Consider the following 11,154-nt stretch of genomic DNA (forward strand, 5'->3'; position numbering starts at 1 on the left):
GGGGTCCTACTGAGCACAGTGCTCTGGCCCCTGCCAGCTTGGTGCAGCCTGGGCTCCTGCCTCCTTGGCATGGGAGAGCTCAGACTGGGGCTGAGGCACTTGCTGCTGCTGCGCAGTGTATGACACACTACCCCAAGCTGACTCCCATGTAAACATGAGCAGTGTGCTGGCCTCCCTCTCGCTGGATGCTGAGTGGTTATGGCTGCTCGAGGAATGAGGTCCCGTGAGCTGGCCAGATCCCTGGGGTTTCAGCTTTGGGTATGATGGTGCTGACAGAGCAGCTCTAGGCACTCTCTATCTGTGGCCCCACAAAGTCACGGGACCTCCTGGTCAACCTCCTCCTCACCCTGGCTAAAATGGCCATCTACGCAACCAGGGAGAGGAAGTTGGCCAGTGGAGACTCCTGTGACTGTGGGGCTTGTTTCAGATCCTTAGTCCGTTCACGTATCCGGGTGGAGTTCCTCTGGGTGGTGTCCACTGGCTCCCTTGACGCCTTCGAGAAGCAGTGGGCTCTGTCCGGGGTTCTCTGCTCGGTGTCCCTGTCAGGCTCCCTTCTTATGACCCTCTGACCGCACTCCTGTCCCTGTTCTTTTATTAGTTGTCCCCCGAAATCAGTTGGGTTCTGAGGTTTTGTAGATTCTCCCCTTAGGCTGGGGAGGATCCTTTAGCATTGGGTGGGCTTCTGTCTGCCCAGTTCCCAGAAACCTAATAGGTACATGCTGTTGGTGGAGCTCTTGCATTGTGTGAGCTCCATGGGAAGCAGGGGATGAGCTAGCTAGTGCCGCCTCTGCCCCTCATGGCGGAGGAGGAGTTGCAGCTGGAGCATGGCTGGGCCTGGTTTCTCCTTCAACCCAGGGCACAGGAGTCCCCTAGCACTCCCAGCCCAGCTCCAGAGCTGCTTTCACACAGTCCAGCCGGCTCTACTCAAATGCAGCCCCTTGCAAGAGCCCTGTGCAGCCTGGGGATTGCACCATTGCCGCCCTGTTACCCAACCCCAGCCACAGGGTGTGGTGAGTGCTGAAGGGAGAGGCTATCTGTTGGTGGGGGGATGGAGGCTGAGTTTCCGGCCAGTCTCACAATATCCGTCAGCCCCTCCTAAGGCTGCTAGCAAGGTGGAGGAGTACTCTACGTCCAGTCGGGATTGCTCAAGTGCCCAGCTCCCCACACTGCAGCCCTGGGTTTCCCTGGCCCAGGGGCTCAGGCCCAGCAAGCAGGGAGTGGGGTTTGCAGCTACAGGTGAGAAGCTGAAGGAGGCCTGCCATGTGGAAGTCTGAATTGTGCCACTGGGGCAGAGGTTCAGCTTCTCCTTGTCACTGGTTTGTTTCCACTTTGGACGCAGCAGAAGCGGAACTCTCTGTAAGGACTGAGAGCTCAGTCTAACCAGAGCCCCTGCCCCTCCCTTTCTCCATCTCCCTCACTGGCCTGCCCACCGTGGCATAGCCTGAGCCCCCTGGAGCTGCAGTCCTGCACAGGCCAGCATTGCCAGGGAGGGATCGCAGCAGGCCACCTGTAGCATCTGGAAAGCCTGAGTTGGGTGACCACCAATCGTACCATCAGATAAGGCTAGCAGCTAACACTCTGTCTCTATTGTTGGCTGCATCCGTTCAACTGCTGGCTGAATAGAAACTGCTCAGCCGGCTTGTGGAAAGTTTGGCTTTGCAGAGGCAGGAGCCGCCCTTCTCAGCAGGACAGACATGCTGAGGGACTGAACAGGGATTGGGGTGATCCCAGACTAGGGTGACCAGATGTCCCGATTTTATAGGGACAGTACCGATATTTGGGTCTTTTTCTTATATAGGCTCCTATTACCTCCCAGCCCCTGTCCTGATTTTTCACACTTCCTGTCTGGTCTTCACGGAATGTTTGCTAGTGCTGTGTCCTGAGATTCACCAGTGATTTATTGTTACACTCCCAGATCCCCCCCAGCCACCCCGTCCCCACGGTATAGTGGGCGACTAGATGTGCCCTGGGCACAGAGTAGGGGGGGGGAGTGGCACGGCGAGGGGTCGGAGAGCAGATGGGGCCTTCAGACAGAGTGGGGGTGCAGATGGAGTTTGCTCTGCGGTTCTGGAGCCCAGGGAAGGGAATCTGTGTGAGTGAAAACCTGTCACTCAAAGCTATTTCTGACAGTGTTGTGACTGGGGCCCTTCCTCTGTTGTTTCCTGTTGATGTACTTGAGGGCGTGCTGGGTTAGGCCTGCTGCCTACAGCCTGGTTGTCTGCCTGCGGGAGCTGGTGGGACATTTTTGATGAAATGTCTTTTCACAGAAATCTTCTGTTTTGCTGATGCTGAAACATTTCCTGGAGATGTATGGATTTTTGCCAAGTTGACAGGAAGGTCTCTGAGGTCAAGTGGGGAGTCAGTTCCAGAGAGAGAGGAAAACGACCTTTTGATCCAAAAACATATGTTTTTATACAGTACTATTTTGTGATAACACACAAAAGGGTTTAGTTTTGCTCCAACGTGAAATCTCTGAAGCTTCACAAAATGGAGTTGTCATCCTCTGAGCAGCTCTTCTTATCTATTTATCCCCATACATTCTATGGGTGCATCCTGGTTGGAGGATAAAGGCTGGCAATAGCACATGTAGTTGGGAGCAGAGGGGATATTAGACACCTGGTCTCTGCAAGGGGCCTGCAGAAAGTGCTGATAAGGAACCAAAGCTGAACACTGGGGACGAGTAGCAGGTCGGAGAAGCCTGCCCTGTCTGCAGTGCCCTTCGTGCTCTTATTCTCAGTGTGCTGTGTGACCTGCCAGTTGGGCTAGCCGCTGTTAACACCATACAGCCATGCTGGCTGCTGCGTGGCTGCAATGCCCATTGTGGTGTGTCAGTTCTAGGAAGTAATGAGCTAGCTCCCCTTATTGGGGGTATCTGGTGCCTGGACTGAGGACCCAGCCCTGTGTGCACTCATAGACCTGGGTGTGTTTGCGCATAGCCCAGCCGCTTTGCAGAACTGCCAGTTGTGCACAGGCTGAGGACCAATAGCCAAGGTTTCAGAGTCAAGCCCTCTGACCTTAGCAAACCTGAGTCTCAGTTTAAGCCCAAGTTCCCCTTTGCAGCCTGATATCAGGGGTGGCTCCTCCCTCATGTCTCAGTTCCCAGCCCAGCCCAGGCTAGGAAGTGATTGAGAGGAGCAGATAATGAACAGGCAGAGCAGGAATGTCACAGAAGGAAGAAATTGGGGGTGAGGCGAAAGAGCAGGGGGCTGGATCCCTCCAGAGATGCAAAGAGCAGTTTAGGGATGAGACCCCCAAAAGGCCTTCTAGGAATCCCTGTTCTTCAAGACAAGGGAGGCTGCCCAGAGCTTTCTCCTGCTGTCCCTGTGGGACTGCCCTCCACGTGGCCCCTTTCTGTGCAGTGTGGCTGGGAACGGGAAGGGTGTCATCTTTGGCTGAGAGGAGCAGATAAAGTAGCAGAGCATGACTGTCATGGAAGGAAGAAGTAGTGTGTGTGGGGGGAGGGAGAGGGTGCTAGATTCCTTCAGGGTTGCCTGGGGCCCACTTGATTGGAGAAGAGTGGTGTAGGGAGCCCAGGGCTGATTGCCCATAGGGACTGACTTCCTCTCTGACCCCAGAGGGAGAGGGTTTCCCTCACACTTGCTAGTCTCAGATTGACCTTTCCCCTTGGAATGGCCTTGGGACAGTTGGTCGCCTGTGAGAGTCAGGTGACTTCCTGGGGCTGCCCCTCCAGAAGGGGCCGGCTGCTTCGGGGGCAGACAATCCCAGTGCTCTGCAGGCAGCGCTGTCAGGTAGGTGGTGGCTTTAGAGTCTCCACCAGTAGCTGGGCCCTGCCTGTGGAAGCAGCGTGCTCTCCCCAGGCACAGCTACACCCAGCAGAGGCATCCAGGCTGCAGGCCCTGGGAGCTGCCAGCAGGCATCCTCCATGAAGCCACCCCGCTCTGGGAGATGCTTGTGCCATTGCTCAGCTGGAGTCCAAGTATGCTCAGCCAGGCTCATCTCCCTGCAAGGCGTGCAGAAGAGGGTGGGATGAGGCTACTTCTAGGGCAAGGCCTGGATCCGGTGGGGACTGTGGGGCACTGGTTATTGGGGAGAGGGTAATGGGGGCACTGGCTATCAGGGAGAGGGGTAATGGCGGTGTTGGCGAAACTGTAAGTTCTGTAAGGGGCGCTGGAGCCTGGACACAGCTGTCTAGTTTCAGGGTAAATGCAGACAGTAATGGGGCACTGTAGCTCCAGCGCATCTGCAGGCCAACAGGACAGGCAGAGTGCTGCAGAGACAGGGGCTTGGGGGATCAGCAGCTCAAGAGGGGAGGTGTGGAGGGGAAATCAGGAGGGGACCACCAGCCTCCGTCCAGAACAGAGGCAGAACGAGCCATGTCTGTGAGATCAGGACACAATATGGTCCCTGTCAGAGCTAGCCACACTGGATGGTATCTTGGGTCTTAAGCTCACTGAGGGATGGGGCAGGCATCTAGTCACAGATTCCAGGCCAGAAGGGGCCAGTCTGACCCTCTGCATCACACAGGCAAGAGACCTACCCCAGAAGCATTCCTAGAGCAGAGCTTTGAGTAAAAGAGCCAATCTGCACCTAAAAATGGCCAGTGACAGAGAATCCCCCAGACCGTGGGTAAGTTGTTCCAATGGTTAATTACCCTCACTCTTAAACATTTTCACTTTATTTCCAATCTGACTGTCTCATTTTAACTTCCAGCCATTGGATCGTGTTATCCTTTCTCTGCTAGACTGAAGAGCCTATTATCCAGAGGCACCGACTTTGTCATTTCCCAGAGGGTGCTCCACCCCTGCTCCACCCCATGCTCTGCCCCCACTCAACCTTTCCCCCAAGACCCCACCCCCAGCCCGCCTCTTCTGGCCCCTGCCCCACCTCTTCCTACTCTCATGCCATCTGTCCCACCTCAGCTCCTCCTGCATGCCGCTGAACAGCTGATTGAGGAGGGTGGGAAGCACTGGGAGGGTGGGGGAGGAGCTCATCGGCAGGGCCCACCAGTGGGTGCTGAGCACCCACTATTTTTTTCCTGTGGGTGCTCCAGCCCCAGAACACCCATGGAGTCATGCCTATGCCATTATCAAATATTTGTTCCCCATGCAGATACTCACAAACTGTAATCAAGTCCCCCTGAACCTTCTCTTTGCCAAACTAAATAGTTTGACCTCCTTGAGTGTATCATTATAAGGCAGAATTTTTAATCCTTTAATCATTCTTGTGGCTCTTTTCTGACCCTTCTCCAATCTATCAACATCCTTCTTGAATTGTGGGCACCAGAACTGGATACTGTATTCCAGCGGTGGTCACACCAGTGCCAAATCCAGAGGTAAAATAACGTCTCTTTTCCTATTTGAAATTTCCCTATTTATGCATCCTAGGATCACATTAGCTCTTTTGGCCACAGTGTAGCACTGGGAGCTCATGTTCTGTTGCTTATCCACCACGACCCCCAAATTGTTTTCAGAATCACTGCTTCCCAGGAGAGAGTCCCCCATTCAGTAAGTGTGGCCAACATTCTTTGTTCCTAGATGTACACATTTACATACAGCCATATTAAAATACATATTGTTTGAAGGCTCCCACTTTCCAAGTGATCCACATCACTCTGTATCAGTGGCCTATCCACTCTCCCAATTTCTGTCATCTGCAGACTTTATTAGTGATGATTTTATATTTTCTTCTAGATAATGGGTAAAGATGTTCAATTGCATAGGGCTAAGAACCGATCCCTGCAGGACCCTACTAGAAACAGACCCACTTGATGATGATCCATCATTTACAATTACATTTTCAGACCTATCAATTAGCCAATTTTTAATCCATTTAATGTGTGCCTTGTTAATTTTATATTGCACTAGTTTTTAAATCAAGATGTCATGTGGCACCAAGTTAAATGTCTTACGGAAGTCTAAGTATATTACATCAACACTATTAACTTTATCAACTGAAGTTATAAGCTTATTAAAAAGATATCAAGTTAGTATGATGGGATCTATTTTCCATAATGCCATGTTGCTTTTCATTAATTACACTACCCTCATTTCATTCTTTATTAACTGAGCAGGGCTGCCCAGAGGATTCAGGGGGCCTGGGGCAAAGCAATTCCGGGGGCCCCTTCCATAAAAAAAAGTTGCAATACTATAGAATACTATATTCTTGTGGGGGCCCCTGTGGGGCCCGGAGCCTGGGGCAAATTGCCCCACTTGTCCCCCATCCCCAGGCAGCCCTGTAACTGAGTCCTGTATTAGCCGCTCCATTATCTTGCTTAGGATCAATGTCAGGCTGACAAGCCTATAATTACCCAGGTCATCTCATTTATGCTTTTAAAAATTGGCTTAACATTAGCTTTCTTCCAATCTCCTGGAACTTCCCCAGTGCTCCAAGCCTCATTGAAAACCAACATTAACGGTCCAGTATCAGAGGGTAGCCGTGTTAGTCTGGATCTGTAAAAGCAGCAAAGAATCCTGTGGCACCTTATAGACTAACAGACGTTTTGGAGCATGAGCTTTCGTGGGTGAATACCCACTTCCTCAGATTAACGGTCCAGCGAGTCCTCAGCCAGCTCTTTTAAAACTCTTAGATGCAAGTTATCTGGGCTGGCTGATTTTAAAATGTCTAACCTTAATAGCTTCTGTTTTACATCCTTCAGAGATACTAGTAGAATGGAAAAAGTGTTATCACCGCTATATGAAGGGACTGCATCATCTGTTTTTTCCCTCAAATATAAAACAGAAGTATTCATGAAACACTTCTGCCTTTTCTGCATTACTACTGATAATTCTACCAGTTTCATCTAGTACCAAAAGCACTCTCAGGATTCATTTTGTTCCAAATATATTTTAAAACCTCCCTCTTACTGAAGGTCTACACTTAAAATGCTGCAGCAGTGCAGCTGTACTGGTGTAGCGCTTCAGTGAACACGCTACCTACGCTACCTACCTAGTTAATCCATCTCCCTAGGAGGGGGTATCTATGTCAATGGAAGAAACTCTTCCATTGACGTAGTGCTGTCTATGTGGGGGTTCACTGCATTGCTTAGGAGTGTGGATTTTTCAGTCATGGGATAAGAGGGAAGGTCCTCTCATTGATTGGTAACTGGTTAAAAGATAGGAAACAAAGGGTAGGAATAAATAGTCAATTTTCAGAATGGAGAGAGGTAAATAGTGATGTCCCTCAGGGGTCTGTACTGGGGCCAGTCCTATTCGATATATTCATTGATCTGGAAAAAGGGGTAAAGAATGAGGTGACAAAATTTGCAGATGATACAAAACTACTCAAGATAGTTAAGTCCCAGGCAGACTGCGAAGAGCTACAAAGGGATCTCTCAAAACTGGGTGACTGGGCAACAAAATGATAGATGAAATTCAGTGTTGATAAATGCAAAGTACACCTCTGCCTCGATATAACGCTGTCCCTGGGAGCCAAAAAATCTTTCCGCATTATAGGTGAAACCGCGTTATATCAAACTTGCTTTGATCCACCGGAGTGCACAGCCCTCCCACACTCCGGAGTGCTGCTTTGCCGCGTTATATCCGAATTCATGTTATATCGGGTCGCGTTATATCAGGGTAGAGATGTAATGCATATTGGAAAAGATAATCCCAACAATACATATAAAATGATGGGGTCTAAATTAGCTCTTACCACTCAAGAAAGATCTTGGAGTCATTTTGGATAGTTCTCTGAAAACATCCACTCAAGGTGCAGCGGCAGTCAAAAAAGCAAACAGAATGTTGGGAATCATTAAGAAAGGGATAGAGAGTAAGACAGAAAATAGCATATTGCCTCTATATAAATCCATGGTATGCCCACATATTGAATACTGCGTGCAGATGTGGTTGCACTATCTCAAAAAAGATATATTGGAATTGGAAAAGGTTCAGAAAAGGATTACAAAAATGATTAGGGGTATGGAATGGCTGCTGTAAGAGGAAAGATTAATAAGACTAGGACTTTTCAGCTTGCAAAAGAGACAACTAAGGGGGGATATGATAGAGGTCTATAAAATCATGACAGGTGCGAAGAAAGTAAATAAGGAAGTGTTATTTACTTCTCATAAAACAAGAACTAAGGGCCACCAAATGAAATTAATAGGCAGCAGGTTTAAAACAAAAAAAAGGAATTTTTTTTTCACACAACGCACAGTCAACCTGTGGAACTCCTTGCCAGGGATGTTGTGAAGGCCAAGAATATAACAGCGTTAAAAAAAGAACTAGATAAATTCATGGAGGATTGGTCCATCAATGGCTATTAGCCAGGATGGGCAGGGATGGTGTCCCTAGCCTCTGTTTGCCAGAAGCTGGGAATGGCTGATAAGGGATGGATCACTTGATGATTACCTGTTCTGTTCATTCCCTCTGGGGCACCAGGAATTGGTGACTGTCGGAAGACAGAATACTGGGCTAGATGGACCTTTGGTCTGACCCAGTATGGTCATTCTTATGTTCTTAAGGTGTGTCTCGGCTGGGACATGTGCCTGCTGCCTGGATGCCTGCCTGCTCCGGTAGGAAATCCTTCTTCCCTTACTGGGAACAGGATAGAGTCACTGGGACTCTCTAAGGACTGGAGCCTGGAGAGATCTATGCTGGGAGTACCCTCAGTGTCGCCACCCCTATGCATTCAAAATTATGAGTCAGTTTCCCTAAAATCATGAGATTTAAAAACCAGTGCTGTTATGCTGGAAGCTGCTAGTGGTGCCATCAATCACAGACCTGGAGATGATGGATGTGCTAAACATCCTTCATTCAGGCTAAATGGAGGAGCAATTAAATATCCCTTTGTGTGGTGATGGCTGAAGCAATAGAAGCCACTGCCCAAGACACTGGCCAGCATAGCAAGGCCCGAGCAGAATCATAGAACCATAGAAGATTAGGGTTGGAAGAGACCTCAGGAGGTCATCTAGTCGAACCCCCTGCTCAAAGCAGGACCAATTCCCAACTAAATCTTCCCAGCCAGGGCTTTGTCAAGCCTGACCTTATAGACTCATAGACTCATAGACTTTAAGGTCAGAAGGGACCAAGATGATCATCTAGTCTGACCTCCTGCACAAAGCAGGCCACAGAATCCTACCCATCCACTTCTATAACAAACCCCTAACCTATGTCTGAGTTATTGAAGTCTTCAAATTGTGGTTTGAAGACCACAAGCTGCAGAGAATCCACCAGCAAGTGACCCATGCCCCATGCTACAGAAGAAGGCGAAAAACCTCCAGGGCCTCTGCCAATCTGCCCCAGAGGAAAATTCCTTCCCGACCCCAAATATGGCGATCAGCTAAGCCCTGAGCATGTGGGCAAGACTCACCAGCCAGCACTCAGGAAAGAATTCTCTGCAGTAACTCAGATCCCATCCCATCTAACATCCCATCGCAGACCACTGGGCATACTTACCTGCTGATAATCAAAGATCAATTGCCAAAATTAAGCTATCCCATCATACAAAACCTCTAAGGAAGGAGATTCCACCACCTCCTTAGGTAACCCATTCCAGTGCTTCACCACACTCCTAGTGAAATAGTGTTTCCTAATATCCTACCAAGACCTCCTCAACTGCAACTTGAGACCATTGCTCCTTGTTCTATCATCTGTCACCACTGAGAACAGCCGAGCTCCATCCTCTTTGGAACCTCCCTTCAGGTAGTTGAAGGCTGCTATCAAATCCCCCCTCACTCTTCTCTTCTGCAGATTAAACAAGCTCAGTTCCCTCAGACTCCCCTCTTAAGTCATGTGCTCCAGCCCCCTGATCATTTTAGTTGCCCTCCGCTGGACTCTCTCCAATTTGTCCAGTTCCTTTCTGTAGTGGGCGGACCAATACTGGACGCAATACTCCAGATGTGGCCTCACCAGTGTTGAATAGAGGGGAATAATCACTTCCCTCGATCTGCTGGCAGTGCTCCTACTAATGCAGCCCAAAATGCCATTAGCCTTCTTGGTAACAAGGGCACACTGCTGACTCATATCCAGTTTCTCATCCACTGTAATCCCCAGGTCCTTTTCTGCAGAACTGCTGCTTAGCCAGTCGGTCCCCAGTCTGTAGTGGTGCATGGGATCTTTCCATCCTAAGTGCAGGACTCTGCACTTGTCTTTGTTGAACCTCATCAGATTTCTTTTGGCCCAATCCTCCAATTTGTCTAGGTCACTCGACCCTATTCCTACCCTCCAGCATATCTACCTCTCCCACCATCTTAGTGTCATCTGCAAACTTGCTGAGGGTGCAATCCATCCAATCATCCAGATCATTAATAAAGATGTTGAACAAAATTGGCCCCAGGACCGACCCCTGGGGACCGCCACTTGATACCGGCTGCCAACTAGACATCGAGCCGTTGAGCACTACCCATTGAGCCCCACAATCTAGCCAGCTTTCTATCCACCTTATAGTCCATCCATCCAATCCATACTTTTTTAACTTGCTGGCAAGAATACTGTGGGAGACGGTATAAAAAACTTTGCTGAAGTCAAGATATAGCACGTCCACTGCTTTCCATATATCCACAGAGCCAGTTGTCTCATCATAGAAGGCAATCAGATTGGCCAGGCATGACTTGCCCTTGGTGAATCCATGCTGACTGTTCCTGATCAACTTCCTCTCCTCCAAGTGCTTCAAAATGGATTCCTTGAGGACCTGCTCCATGATTTTTCCAGGGACTGAGGTGAGGCTGTAGTTCCCCAGGTTCTCCTTCTTCCCTTTTTTTAAAGATGGGAACTATATTTGCCTTTTTCCAATCGTCCAGGACCTCCCCCGATTGCCATGAGTTTTCAAAGATAATGGCCAATGGCTCTGCAATCACATCAGAAGCTAAGCCAGACAGGCCCACTGATTTCCCTGGAACTGATTGCAAATGCAGGGGCTGGGACATTGATTGATTGATTGTGTGTGTGTGTGTGTGTGTGTGTGTGTGTGTGTGTGTGTGTGTGTGTGTGTGTGTGTGTGTGTGTGTGTGTGTGTGTGTGTGTGTGTGTGTGTGAGAGAGAGAGAGAGAGAGAGAGAGAGAGAGAGAGAGAGAGAGCGCGCGCATCTGGGCATGAGAAGGAGCAGAGACAGCACTTCTTGAGGCAAACCTGGAAATTGTGAGCAAGGAAACTGCCTGCTGTCATTTGTTCCTGCATGTTCATGGAAACAAGACTGTATATGCTCTTTGTAAATAACAGGATTGCATCAAAGAATATACCTGACTCATATCACCAATGT

This window comes from Gopherus flavomarginatus, chromosome 7 (assembly GCF_025201925.1).
Source record: "Gopherus flavomarginatus isolate rGopFla2 chromosome 7, rGopFla2.mat.asm, whole genome shotgun sequence".
NCBI classification, from domain to species: Eukaryota; Metazoa; Chordata; order Testudines; family Testudinidae; genus Gopherus; species Gopherus flavomarginatus.